Source organism: Callospermophilus lateralis, chromosome 17, assembly GCF_048772815.1.
Source record: "Callospermophilus lateralis isolate mCalLat2 chromosome 17, mCalLat2.hap1, whole genome shotgun sequence".
NCBI classification, from domain to species: Eukaryota; Metazoa; Chordata; class Mammalia; order Rodentia; family Sciuridae; genus Callospermophilus; species Callospermophilus lateralis.
In genome coordinates this window covers 63,534,634-63,547,523 of record NC_135321.1, presented here as the reverse complement: position 1 = coordinate 63,547,523, position 12,890 = coordinate 63,534,634, and the positions used below count along the sequence as shown (strand labels likewise).

Here is a 12,890-nt window from a genome sequence, read left to right as displayed (position 1 = left end):
ATATAAATAAATTAATATTTATTCAACATTTTTGTGGTGTTCATAAATCTGTTGCTTTCATAATTGCTGTGTTCTGTTACCTCATGTAATTAAGAGTGACTTCTGCCCCTTTCAAGCACTGGGAGCCTAGTACAATTTAAGGCCCAGCCAGATCCTATAGGGAGGTGATCTGCGGCCACTGGGTGTGCAAGGGCCACCGTACCACACTGTACTTTCTCAAAATGGGAAGGCCAGTAAGCCCCAACCTCTGGCATGTGGGTTCCCTGAGACCTGCAGGGCGGGTGGGGATTCTGATCATCAGTGAGAGGCAGGAAGTGATCCTGCCAATTGGAAGCCACCCTTCTCCTCTCGTGAGAGATGTGGTGGCCCCTGGAATTGTGTGGAATGTGGTAAAGCCCCAACAGCTCCTGGGACACGGCAGCCATCTCACACCTTAGCTTTTGCTCCATTGCTTGCTTTGTTTTGATTTTTGTTTTCTCAATAGGTATTCTGCTATTAATGAAATCAACAAAATACAAGGAACTCAGGGCTGCGTCTTCTTCTATTTCATCACAAAACTGTCCCGGATGAGGAATAGAGCATCCTACATGGGATTCCATGGAGGTAGGGCCGCAAGATGAGTGACTGTCTTTAAGTATGTCTGAGCTGCCTCTTGGGGTCCCATGCTGCATCTAGGTTAGACACCAACCCCATCTGTCTCTGGGCTTCTCTGGGCTCACTGTTCACAGCCATCGCTCTGGGACTTGCTGCTGCTGTGTCAGCATGGCCTGATCTATCTCAGGAGTGCATGGGACACACTCCTGTTCCCACTCTTCATTATACAAATGACTCAGAGATCTTCCCCTTTCACACCAGCCCTAGTGCTGACTCCTTTGCCTGCTCCTGGGAAAGTACTGTGTTCAAATCAGCCCATCCCTTTTTTTGTGGAAGGTCACCGGTTGGCTTATGTAAGACAATTGGTATTTTGGAAAGAGGGAAACAAGTTTAATAATTTTATAGATGGAAAGTCAAACTGTCAGCACCTTGCAGCACTTTCTAATTATGGGACAGTAAGTACGGTAAGATGAACGTAAAGAACTGTGAACAGGATCCATGGAGACTTTGCATGACTATATAAATCAGCCTCAACACCCATGTTGATGGTGAGTGTGCTGATGTGATGTAGGGTGTCTGATGGGTTTTGGTGTGTTTGGGGATGTAGGCTTTGAGGTGCCAATCATCACTCTGACAGTAGTGTGATTGAGCATCTGGATAGAGGTGTGCCCCTACTCATGACACACAAGAAGAAAGCAGAAAGATGTAAGAAGACTTGGTGGCTTTGTTCTTCACAGGGCTGTGGCAGTCTGTGCACATTGATGACCTCCGAAGGTCCACAGTCATGGCTGCTGATGTGACTAAGCTGCAGAGTGTCACCATCAGCCAGCTGTTCATGCCAGGAGGCAGCCCAAAGTGTGAGTTGCAAGGTGACAGACTGCAGAGGTGGGGGCCGAAAGGCAGGTGAAAGGTGCCAAGTTAGGCAGCCTCCTGTGAAGCTGGAGTCAGGGCTGCCACATTTGAGTCACCTTTGAGTCTTGGCACCTGCCTGCAGCAGGAACTCAGAATGTGGCACTGAACTGCCTGGCTCATGGTCAACATAACCAGAGCCTTGGGAAGGCCAAGGAGCAGCATCTAGTGTATCAGCTGGTGTGCTGTGGGTCATGTGCCAGCCCTCAGCCCAGGCTGTGGGGCACCTGACTAGTGGATGATGGATGTCCCTTCAACTGGAGCTGCCACTGAAGCTTGGGACAGGAAATCCTGGTGAGGCTCAGCCTAGGCACAGACCTGATACTACCCACCCCCTTCCTTCTCCAAGTGGTGACTTGATTGTGTTCCCTTCATTTGCAGTGAAAGGCAACCAGGAGGAGGTGATGGAGGCAGAGACCAGCAAGTCAGGGGAGGTGGCAGAAATGGAAATGGAAAAGGAAGTTTCTGAGGAGATGGAATGGGATACTGCGGACCTGCGGGGCAGTGAAGTGAGTTCTCCTCTGTTCCCCTGTTGGCTGCAGGTGGCTGATCTGGAGAAGCACAGGCAGCTGTGCCAGCGTCAAACTGAGTCTTGCCTTCTCTTTATGCTGGAAGTGTAGGGGACAAGATCTGCCTTTCCCTTCTTTATGAAGGCTCTTAGTTAGCTCTAGGAGCTGTCCCTCAACTACTGGCCAAATTCAAGATGTCAGCCATCACCTTGCCAGTGGTCCTCTGGGGGTTGGGCAGTACACAGGTATCAGCCGGGTGAGGTCAGTAGGTCAGCTTCACCATGGAGATTGGTCACTGTTGATTTGGGCAGGTGGACACCAGGCCACCTTCTCGTGTGGGTAGCGTAGCTTTCACCCACCCTGGACATGGCAGCAGCAGGCGATGTGCTGTCTCCCTTGGCAGGCACAGGTCCTGGACACCACCAGACTGCTGAGGAGCTGTGTGCAAAGTGTCGTGGGGATGCTCAGGGACCAGGAGAGCTGCCCGCGCAACATGAGGAGAGTCACCATCCTCCTCAGCCTCTTGAACAGGGATAGTGTGTGCAGTGGTATGAGTCATGTCCCTGCTTCTCATCCTAGTCCAGCAAGCCCTTCCTGAGCAGTGGGAATCAGTTGGCTGAGTATGGAGAGCTGCCCTTCTAGGTTTCTGTGGCTTGGCAGATGCAGCTGGCATAGCGGGAATCTCAGGACATCTCATGAATTCTGCTCTAGAGGTGGCCTGGCCAGAGGACTTGTAGCTTCCCTCTGCCGGAGAACTGGTCAAGTAGCACAGCAGAGCCTCCAATTTGGTGCCCACAGGTGGACCAAATTATGTCCTTTCTGCCTTTTCACAGCTGCGTTCTTGCGGATATCTAAGATGCGCCTCTCCTTCCTTCTAAAGAAGCAAGAAGAGAACCAGCTCTGCAGTCTGAAGGAGTGGGTGGGGTGAGAGGCTGCAAACCAGGATGCGCTCCAGGAGGCCGGCACCTTCAGGTACTGCAAGCAGTGGGCAGTGCAGGGACCTACTATACCATCCCAGGGGAAGGAGCACACCAGGTGTTTCTTTCTCCATCTGTGCGGGGGGCAGAGCTATGTTTTTGCTCCAAGAGCCCAAAACAGACCTGGATGGTGGGCATGTGTGGGTTATTGGCCATGCAGGTGGTGGTCCTAGGGTGTTTATTGGCCACCTGGATGTTGGTCTTGGTGGATTATTGGCCACCTGAATGGTGGTCATGGGGATGGTTGGCTTCCTTTCTCTGATTTTGTGTCCTTAACTTTTTTCATAATAGAAAACTTTAAAAAAAATTGTTCTCAGGATGTTTGCCAGCATGTCATAAACCAAAGCCAGGTTTGCCATTCAAGGTTATTGAAATTGAGATGGTTATGTGCAGGGAAGTAACAGAAATTATCTTCCCATCCCTACAGCTTGAAGTAACAGCAAGTACAAAAATAGGACCCAGGAGTGTCATTTATTATCTGTAATCATTTATTATCCTGTAATACCATGATCCTTTTCTTCAGACTTGAGACAACCTTTGAGGAGCCTGTGCTATGGGGACAGGAGGGTTGCTCAGGGTCTGAGATGGAGGGTCTGAGGGTCTGAAACCACCTGTTGGCAGGATGATCTTAGGCCACTGAGGTTCTCCAGGTCCCTCCAGCTCTGCCCTTCTGACCCCCTGGCTCCAGGCCTGCTGCACCACGTGGCCCACAGGGGGAATGTTGGCGAAGGCAGAGTCCTGGGAGGCCAGGGCCCATGGGTGCTGGCTTCCTCACCACAGGAAGTTTTCTGTTTCAAGTTCGCTCTGCAGTGCTCCTTGACTTCTTTCCTAGTTACATTATCTGAAGGAAGTTTGTGAGCCCAGAAACTGAACATGCTTTTGTCTCCCTGAATGGTCTGTCTCCCTTTCCTAGCACATGTCCAAGCCATGTCCCATCGCCCCTTTGCCACTGTTGCTCTGGTCTTGCTGGGTTTGCCAGCCTCCCTTTTCACTGCCCCAAGGTCTCCACAGCACCCGAGACCAGTTTCTTCCCCGTGGTCACCAGCAACACCCAAGAACAACTGGACCTGTTTGCATGGTACCCTCAATGCTCATTTCTGAGGCTGGCAGGATGTCATGACACTTCACCAGCACTGTGTGTCCGGGACTTAATGTCACATACCCTTGGGGCTAGATAGCCAGCCTCCTTGGAGTCCTTTAGGCCAGGAGTCCTCTGGTTTTTAGTTCATCATGTTATGCAGCCTGTTGCCTTCTTTTTTTTTTTTTTTTTTTTTCTGATTCTCAAGTTGTTTTAAATTTGGTCTCTTGGAGACCCTCTGTGGTGACTGTTACTCTGGAGCACTTTTCAGGGCTCTCAGCTGCTTCGGCCCAGGGCCCCTTTCACCGCCTCCCCCACATCCATTGTGTGTGTTCTAGTCTGGGGTCTTAAGTCAAGGTCATTGTCCTTGCCTAATGGATTTTTTTTTTTTTTCTCAGTAGATGTTTTTAAGTTATCTCTAGAATCCTGTGTACTATATATCCAGAAAAAAAAATTCCCTACAAAGGGCTTCACTTTTTTCCCCCAAAACAAATATTTATTAATTCTTGTCTTTTATCATGAGTAAAAAATATATCATTTTAGCATGAACGTGAGATGTAGTTAATTCAACCAATTAAGCACTGTCAGTCTAAAGTACTCAGGGTTAGTTACAGAAACACCTATAAGAAAAGCCGAATTCTAGATAAACATATTTTCTTATTTAACTTTGTATCAAATTTAGTTTGATCTCTTCATCTTTATTATATTTTATCTATAGCTACTTTTTTTTCCTTAAAATATTCATTTAATTTTTTTTAGTGAAGTTGGTCCTTATTTGATTTGTTTATAGAACCTAATAGGCTTGTTCTGAAAAAAAATTATATAAAAATGCAGCAAATATTTCTTCACCTTTTCAAGGCACTAGTTACTGTTATTAGATGTAGAATTAAGTTCTATCCAGTCCTGCTAACTAATCTTAAGACAATTGCATTTGTGAATCTCTTGTACTTAAAAGTGATAGAAACTTCAATTTGCAACCCTGGCTTGTAAGCTAGATGGCTTGTTGACACAGAGGAAGGAGGTGTCAAGAACAGCACTGGCTGTGATACTGAGCCACTGTCCCCTATCCCCTGTCCCACTCTGCTGCAGGCATCCCCTTTGGAAGCGAGTCCAAGGCACAGTCACGCCTCTGCTGGCCAGCATGATCTCTCTCATCGACAGAGATGGCAACCTCGAGCTTCTGATCAGACCAGACTCACCAGCCTGGGCCCGGGACCTGTGGATGTATCTTTTTAGTAACACTAAGTTGCTGAACATTCCGCTTGTGATGAATAACATAAGGTGAATGAAAATCCACACGTCACCCTCAGTAGCTTGAGAATGTAGGCTCTGTTTTCCAAGGAACGTTTAGCCAGCTCCTTCTACATCCTAGAGGCCATGGCATGCTGCAGGCCTTTGTTCCATCTCCTCTCTCCTTATTTTCTTCTCTCAGGGCACCTGTGATAGCTCAGAAAGCCGGGTTAGACTCTGTGTGCAGTGGGGACATTGCCCTTTGGAAAGAATATGTCCTTAATCATGCTCATGTTCCATTATGCATGATCTCTCTCATCGACAGAGATGGCAACCTCGAGCTTCTGATCAGACCAGACTCAGTATCCCTGTTTTGTGCGGGGCCTTCCCAAGTTTCCTGTTCAGATTGCAGGGACTTCAGTTCTGGAATGTAGGCCAATAAGGTGCAAGGGAGGGACAGGCGCAGGCACTGGAGACCTGGTTCTGCCTGAGGCTTTGGGCCCCTCCTAGGCCCTGCATAGGTGGCCTGCTTTCATTCTATCTATAAACAGGGGTTATGAGGTAGCCCACCAGTTCTTGTTCAGCAGGAGTCCTGGCCATAAAAGGAGACAGCAACTGTCTATGCAGCCTTGTTTTATTTTGATGTGGTGCAGGGGATGGAACCCAGGGCCTTACACATGCCAGGCAAGCATTCTACCATGGAGCCACCTCTGGCCCATAGCACCTTCACCTCTCATTCACCTCACCTCACTGCAGATCCAAGAGTGAGATGTCCTCCATCGTGATGCAGAACTATATGAGCCTTCCCGAGGGTGCTTGCAACAGTGTCCCCTTCAGCTGGAGAATCAGGGACTATGTGGAAGAGCTCTGGGTCCAGGCCCAGTACATCATAGATGTAAAAGGTGAGACCTGCTCAAGATGGGCCCAATGCAGCCCTGGTGAAGCAGCCTTTATCCACAAAGACACTGCCTGACCATCAGTGGGCAGACAGCAGCCAGCACCTGGTAAATTCTGGGACTTGTAGTTTTCACACTTTGCATGTGGAATAGGCTCAAGTTCATGTCCTGCCTTCATTTTGAAATTTCTGCTGAAGGAGTGAGAGTCATCAGGAAGTCAGAAGCCTGTAAGTCACACCATCAAGTGAGCCTGTGAGGTGATTTAGTAGTGTACTGACCAGCAGGCTGGTGAACTGGAGCATGTTCCAGCAGGGACGGGGCTTGCTACCTGCTGCAAGTTGACCATTCCTGTCCTGAGGCTCAAACCCAGGAAAGGTCCCCTTTAAGCTTTCTCAGCAAATTCTAGCAATGAAAGTGTGTCCCCTTCTTCCATGCTAAACCGTTCATCCATCCTGAGTCACACAAGCTAGAGAGTGTGTGCTTTGCTGTCACTTGCTGGGGGCTGAGTTTGACCATAGTCATTCCAGAAAAGCCAATGGTAGGGCTGTTTTTGGAAGTCATCTTTCATGTACACATGAACTCATCTTTTCAACATTTACTTAGAGAACCAGTATGTTCAAAGTGAACTTGTTTTCCTGGGTCTGTATTCTGCTGCATATCCTAAACCAATGTGAAGCAGTCTGTTCCCTGCTGAGAGGGTGTTTCTTCACCTGGGGCAATGCCCTACCCAACCCTGCTGGTCCAGCAGAGTGTGCAGCTGGGAGCCAACTCCCCATCTGCTGGAAGGCAAATCTCCCTGGTTGGCATAGTCTCTGGCCCCAGCCCTGATGAATAGCCCACTCAGTCCTGATTCCCTAGGAACCCGGGGTTACTAGAGCCCATTACACTGAACAGTTGTGCAGCACAAAACTCAGATTCCCTCAGATATTTTTTCTTGTTGGGGCTAACATGGCCTAAATTGAATGTTGATCCTGCCTTTTTTTCTGTGTCCCCTAGTCTATACATCCACCACTCTCTAGTCCCATAAGGCAACCAATATCACTTTGTCTCTGAGTCACCCACAGGGGCTGCTCTAGCCTATGGCTCTCCTTCCTGGGGAGCAAGCTTCTCTCAGCTTGTGGCTTCAATTGTCTCAAGCCACTCTGGCTTCCTCCCTGCAGGACGGTCAGATAAGTTAGTAGAAATCTTCCAGCAGACTCCCCTGGGCATGTTTCTTGCCAAGCTCCCTGGAGAGCAGCAGCAGGAGCTGGTTCAGTGCTACTTGAGGGACTTCTTGCTCTTCACCATGAGAGTGTCCACCTGGGAGGAGCTGAAGGTAGGTATCCACTCAAGGTCATGTGTGGAAATTGCATGGTCTGGACTGGGGGCAAACATGGGAACTCAGCTTTTGAGAGCTAGTGCTAGGTTCATCTGTGCTACCATGTAGGTTCATCTGCACTTGTCAAGTGCCAGGCATTCATTAGAACAGAATGAAGCCATGCAGAACACTAGGCTGAGAATGTCCCCTGAGCTTCTCAGAACACAGGGCCAATCCTCATCACTCCCCAAGGCCTCCAGGAATGCACATTCTAGTAACTTGAGAAGCTTTCCAGATTCCTTGTATCACCCCTCTTGAAATTGTTGAGTTTCTCTTGACAAAATTAAGATAAATATGTAACTGATCTCTTAAGGTAAGAATAATAAGTGAAATTCAGTGGAAAGATTAATAGGTTTTGTTTTTGGTGCTGGGGAGAAAACCTAGAGCCTCAGTCCCATCAGGCAAGTGCTTACTGCAGAGCCAGAGCCCAGCCCAAGATGGAAACTCAGCTGCCTGGTAGTCACACGCAGAACAGAAAAAGAAGATGGAGAATATGAGAGAATATACTCTAGCCAGCATGACGAAAGGTTAGTGAGGAGTTTGCGGAGAAGGAGCAGAATATACTCTTATTTTTAAAATGGGTAGAAGTCACAAGCAGGTACACAGGGTGTAATTGTGCAAGTTTCTAGAAAGCTTTGCTCACATGCTTAGCCCTACCAGTGACTCAAGAGAACATATAGAGTCTCTAGATGCCAGTTGTACCTGCTCATCTGGCAAAACTGAGTTTTCAAAAAGAAGGGAGGGCTTACAGGCTTCCTGGGCAGATGCTGAGCAGTGGTCACATGGCAGGGTGATTGGAGAGCCTGCCCCCCCCCCCACCGCTACTCATCAGAGGCCAGGTAGGTGCTCACAGCAAGGTTTTCCTGCTTTTTGTCTGATTATGAAGAATTAGAAACAATTTAAATGCCCAATAAATGAAGAAGGGACAAATTATAGTATGTCCATTTTAAAATGGTTGTTTGCAACCGTTGAAAAACAATGTTTGCACAGATAATGAGTGATAGAGGATTCTCATAATCTAATCTTGAGTGGAAAAAAATCAGGAACACAGTGATCTTGATTTGAGAATGATTCTGAGGAAAGGCACAGCTCGGAAAATGGCTAGAGGCTCTACTGAAAAGCAATTGAAAGATAGGAAGTCTGGGTTGTAATTCTCTTTTTTGTGATTTTTGAATAGTTCTGATTTCCCACAGGAAAACATCTCTTTATAATTTAAAAATTCATACTGAAAACCTTTCAAAACCCCAGTTTCTGCAGATGGCTCTGTGGTGCTGTGTCTGTGAGCTGCGAGCAGCCTCAGAGAGGCCCGAGGAAGGGCTCTACCTGCTGTGGGTGCACCTGGCCTATCAACATTTCAAGACCCGGCTGCACAACTTCTCCAGAATCTTGACTTTCCACCCACAGATTCTACAGAGCCTCACTGAAGTTGTACAGAAGCACGACATGGCTGGCAGTGAGATGGTACAGCCCCCCTCGGGAGACGCCTGTCCCCAGGAGCACAAGGAGAGACCCTTTAGGGGCCTGGGAGTCAGCATAGCCCAGAGGTGTTGGGAAGAGCTGGCTAGTGCTTCCTGTCAAGACCCAAAGGAGCAGGTTATGAGCCTGGAATGCAAGGACACACTCTGCCAGGACCTCTGGTCTAAGGGGCCCTGTGGGGTCATGTGACCACTCTCCTCTTCCCACTAGATGTGTTGGCTGCAATGGCCTGTGCTAAAATGCTGATAAGAGACACCCTGAAGCCGAGTCCCAAGGCCTGGCTGCAGCTGGTGAAGAAGCTGTCCATACCACTGGAGCTTGTCTGCTCTGATGGGTACTTTCGAGGCAGTGGGAGCATAGCCAGAGCTGTCACTGTGGAGGTCAGGTGAGACCCAGAGCCCGACTCTCCCTGGCATGCTCGGCCTGTGATCATCAGTGGACTCCAGGTCCTGGCACACCTGGCAGCAGGGTGAGCAGGTGCTCCTGCCACGGGAAGGGCTCTTTGTGCACTCACTCTGCGCTTGATGAACCCTGTCAAGTGCCAGGCATCTCGTTAGATGCTTGAGAAAGAGGATAACCACATGCAGGGAGGCCATGGTGCCCCAGAGCCACAGAAAGGCAGGTTATTCAGCTGCACCTGGAGAACCACTGTGGTGGCAAGGAGCCATTAGAATGGACAGGGGCAGGCAGAGCAAGCAGAGGGGCAGGCCTTCAGGGTGGGGAGGGTCCCAACTTGTGCTGGGCTGTGAGGGTCAAGAGGAACTCACTGTGTGCAGGATTATGAGAGAGTGAGCACAGAGGCTGAGCATGCTGAGATAGCAAAGTGAGACCCAAAGTCCTGCCTGCATGGAGAGCCGGGGGAGTGCTGAGGGCAGGGCTGGTGGATAATCCCTCCTGTCAGCTCGCCTTCCCGTGTTGCCTTACACCTGCCTTCTCATCCCCTCCTCCTGTCTCAGAGTTCTCTGTTGGAGCTGAGTGTGTAATACCCTCTTTTGACAGAACCCAGTGGAATCGTGTTTTCTCCATTGCACTCTTTGTGGAACACGTGCTCCTGGGGACCGGGAGCCAGATTCCTGAGCTAGGTCAGCTGGTGACCAAGTACGTCTTCTCACTAGACAAGGTGAGCACTGGGCATGTCTCTTGGTGGGATGCAGAGACATGTGTTGTTCATGAGTTTGCCCTGCCTGATTGCTGTATCGTGGCATGTCACTTAGGGATAATAATGACTATGTAGAACGGGACTTTTGCAGGAAACTTGCTTGTGGATGCTTTGCAAGAGCTGAAGAGTTAGGCTCCACCCACCTCCAAGCTGACCTAGAGCAGGCCAGCATCCTAGCCCTCAGGGACAAAGTCACCACCACCCTGAGCAGGGTGAAAGTGATGCAGGAGAATGCCACTGCAGTGGGGGACTTCAAAATACACGCAATTCATTGGACCATGGGAATAGAAAACCACTGAGCCTTTGCTCCCAACACCAGATAAAGCCAATGATAGCACAACCAGTGCCCCTCAGAGAAAGCCACCATCTCTGTGGCCAGGCTGTCTGGCAACAATGGTCACTCAGCACAACCAGATTCCCACCTCTTTCACCCCATGACCTGGGCTAGGGTAACTGTTGTGTGATCTCATCCTGTGGTTGGAATGCCATTGACCTCCAGAGTGCCCACTGTCAGGGTGTCTGAGAAAGGCCATTGTAGACAGGTATGCAGCCTTTGAAATGCAGGCGGGCACACAGGAAATAGATTGGCATACCCAGACTTGACCAGAATGTCAGAGGCCTTGTGACTGTTGTGATTGCTTTGAACTTTGGTGTTCACCAACTTATTTGAGGCCTGCTTTTACTTCTTTTGGATGTATAACTAGAAGGGGACTCACAGTATTAATTTATTAAATTTCTCTGTCTCTCTTTTTTTTTTTGTCCTGGTGATGGAATGCAGGGGTGCTCTACCACTGAGCTACATCTCAGCCTCTTTTTAAATTTTGAGTCAGGATTTGGCTAAATTGCTGAGACTTGCCTTGAACATGTGATCCTCCTGCCTCAGGCTTCTTTATCGCTGAGTATGTGCCACCTTGCCTAGTTCAGAGTTTTTTGTTTTGTTTTGTTTTGTTTTAAAAATGAAGAATTTTAATAAAATTTAATAATGAAGAAGTTTGTTTTTAATAATGAAGAATAATGTTTTAATAATGAAGAGCTTTTTTAGAATACTTTTATTTATTCCTTTATTTTATTGTGGTGCTCTGGATAGAACCCAGAGCCTCACACATTCTAGGCAAGTGCTCTACCACTAAGCTACTACCCCAGCCCTCAGAGGGTTTAGATATTCATTGCCATAATAGCTAGTGATGCTGAGCTCCTTTTCTTGTGCTTCTGAGGTATTTATGTATCTTTGGAGAAATGTCTTAAGTCCTTTATCCATTGCTGAGTTGGTTTGTTAATTAACAAATCAAATTTATCAGGATAATAAACACACATCATTTCCAGTTTGATCAATCCTGGGAATTCAAGGATGGCTAAAAAATATCTATGGATGTCATGAGTTATATAAGCTAAAAAATAGACTCTAAATAATAATTTCAAAAGGTAAAGAGAGCATTTGACAAAATGTATGATTTAGAAAAAATATACCCTCTGCAAAGTAGCAATAGGGAACTATTCTTACTTGTATAATGCCCTTATAGAACATCAGTACTAACACTGATACCACGGGTTACCAGTGACAAGTTTTGCTTCCTTACATGGTGAAGTTTGAACATTAGAGAAACACGCAGAGGCAAGCATATAAAGCATATTTAAAAATGGGTAACATAGACTTCTCCCAGAAGACAGAAGGGGGCCATAGCCGGTATCCTGGTATCCCAAGAAGTGAGGGTGTTCTGCCTTTTTATATGTTCTAGGCTTCCTTTGTTCTCCTGTTCTCTTCTCCTTTATCTCTCTCCTTCCTGTGTAAGTGACTAGGCCCAGAAGATGCTTGGTGGGATGGCCAAAAGGTGAAAAGCAGATGGGCTGGAGGGGTCAAAGTGGAGTGATCTGGGCAGGAAGGGGGCTTAATTAAAACTCCCTATAGGGAGGGACAATCCCTGGGACAGGTTACCTTAGCAACATGTTGGAGCAGGGGCAGGTTATCTTGATGAGGGTGGAGGAAGTGTTCTGAAGGAATTAACATTTCAATCCTTCCATTCTCTGAATTGACCCATCAGCCTGTCTAATTCTGGCTTCAATATCATGCCTGACCACAAACTCTCAGAAACAGCCATTAAATCATTAAATTCACTATCCTGCATTGCTGAAGATGTGCATTTCTAAATGAGTGTCCTGGAGACACTTTGATTTATTTTGTGGTCCTCAGGTGGAACTCTGGGCCTCATTCATGCCAGGAAAGGGCTGCACCACCCAGCTGCTTCCCAGCCCAACTTCTTGTTTTTACTGAAGTAGACATACGCTAGACTGTTAGTACAGCACTCTTTAGAATCGTGAAAACCCAACTACACACTAAATATCCATTACTGGAAAGAGGTATCTGAAATATTCATGGGAGCTGCCATACAGTGGTTAATGCCAGTGATCTGCAGCTGATCTCCCAACCAGGAACTCACAGAATTGGGCCTGCAGTGGGGCCTCCCAGGCCACAGGGTTTAAAGGGCAGAATGGCACAGGACAATGGCAGGATGTTTACACAGGCACACAAGACCTCAGAGAAACTTAGGAATGTGGTTACCTGGGAGCGGAGGGGGGACACTTATTTAGAAAGGGCTGCCTGTGCTGCCACAACTGGATCTATGTGTTGTTACTTTAAAATATGATAAAACCAGGGGTGGCAGTACATACCTGTAGCCCAGCTCCTCAGGAGGCTGAGGCAGGAAGAT

The 12,890-nt window shown here is 47.9% G+C and overlaps 1 pseudogene; it reads left to right on the top strand.

Moving 5' to 3' along the window:
• Window positions 1-12,890, top strand: part of LOC143382699 (E3 ubiquitin-protein ligase RNF213-like) — a 67,422-nt pseudogene that overhangs the window by 29,256 nt on the left and 25,276 nt on the right.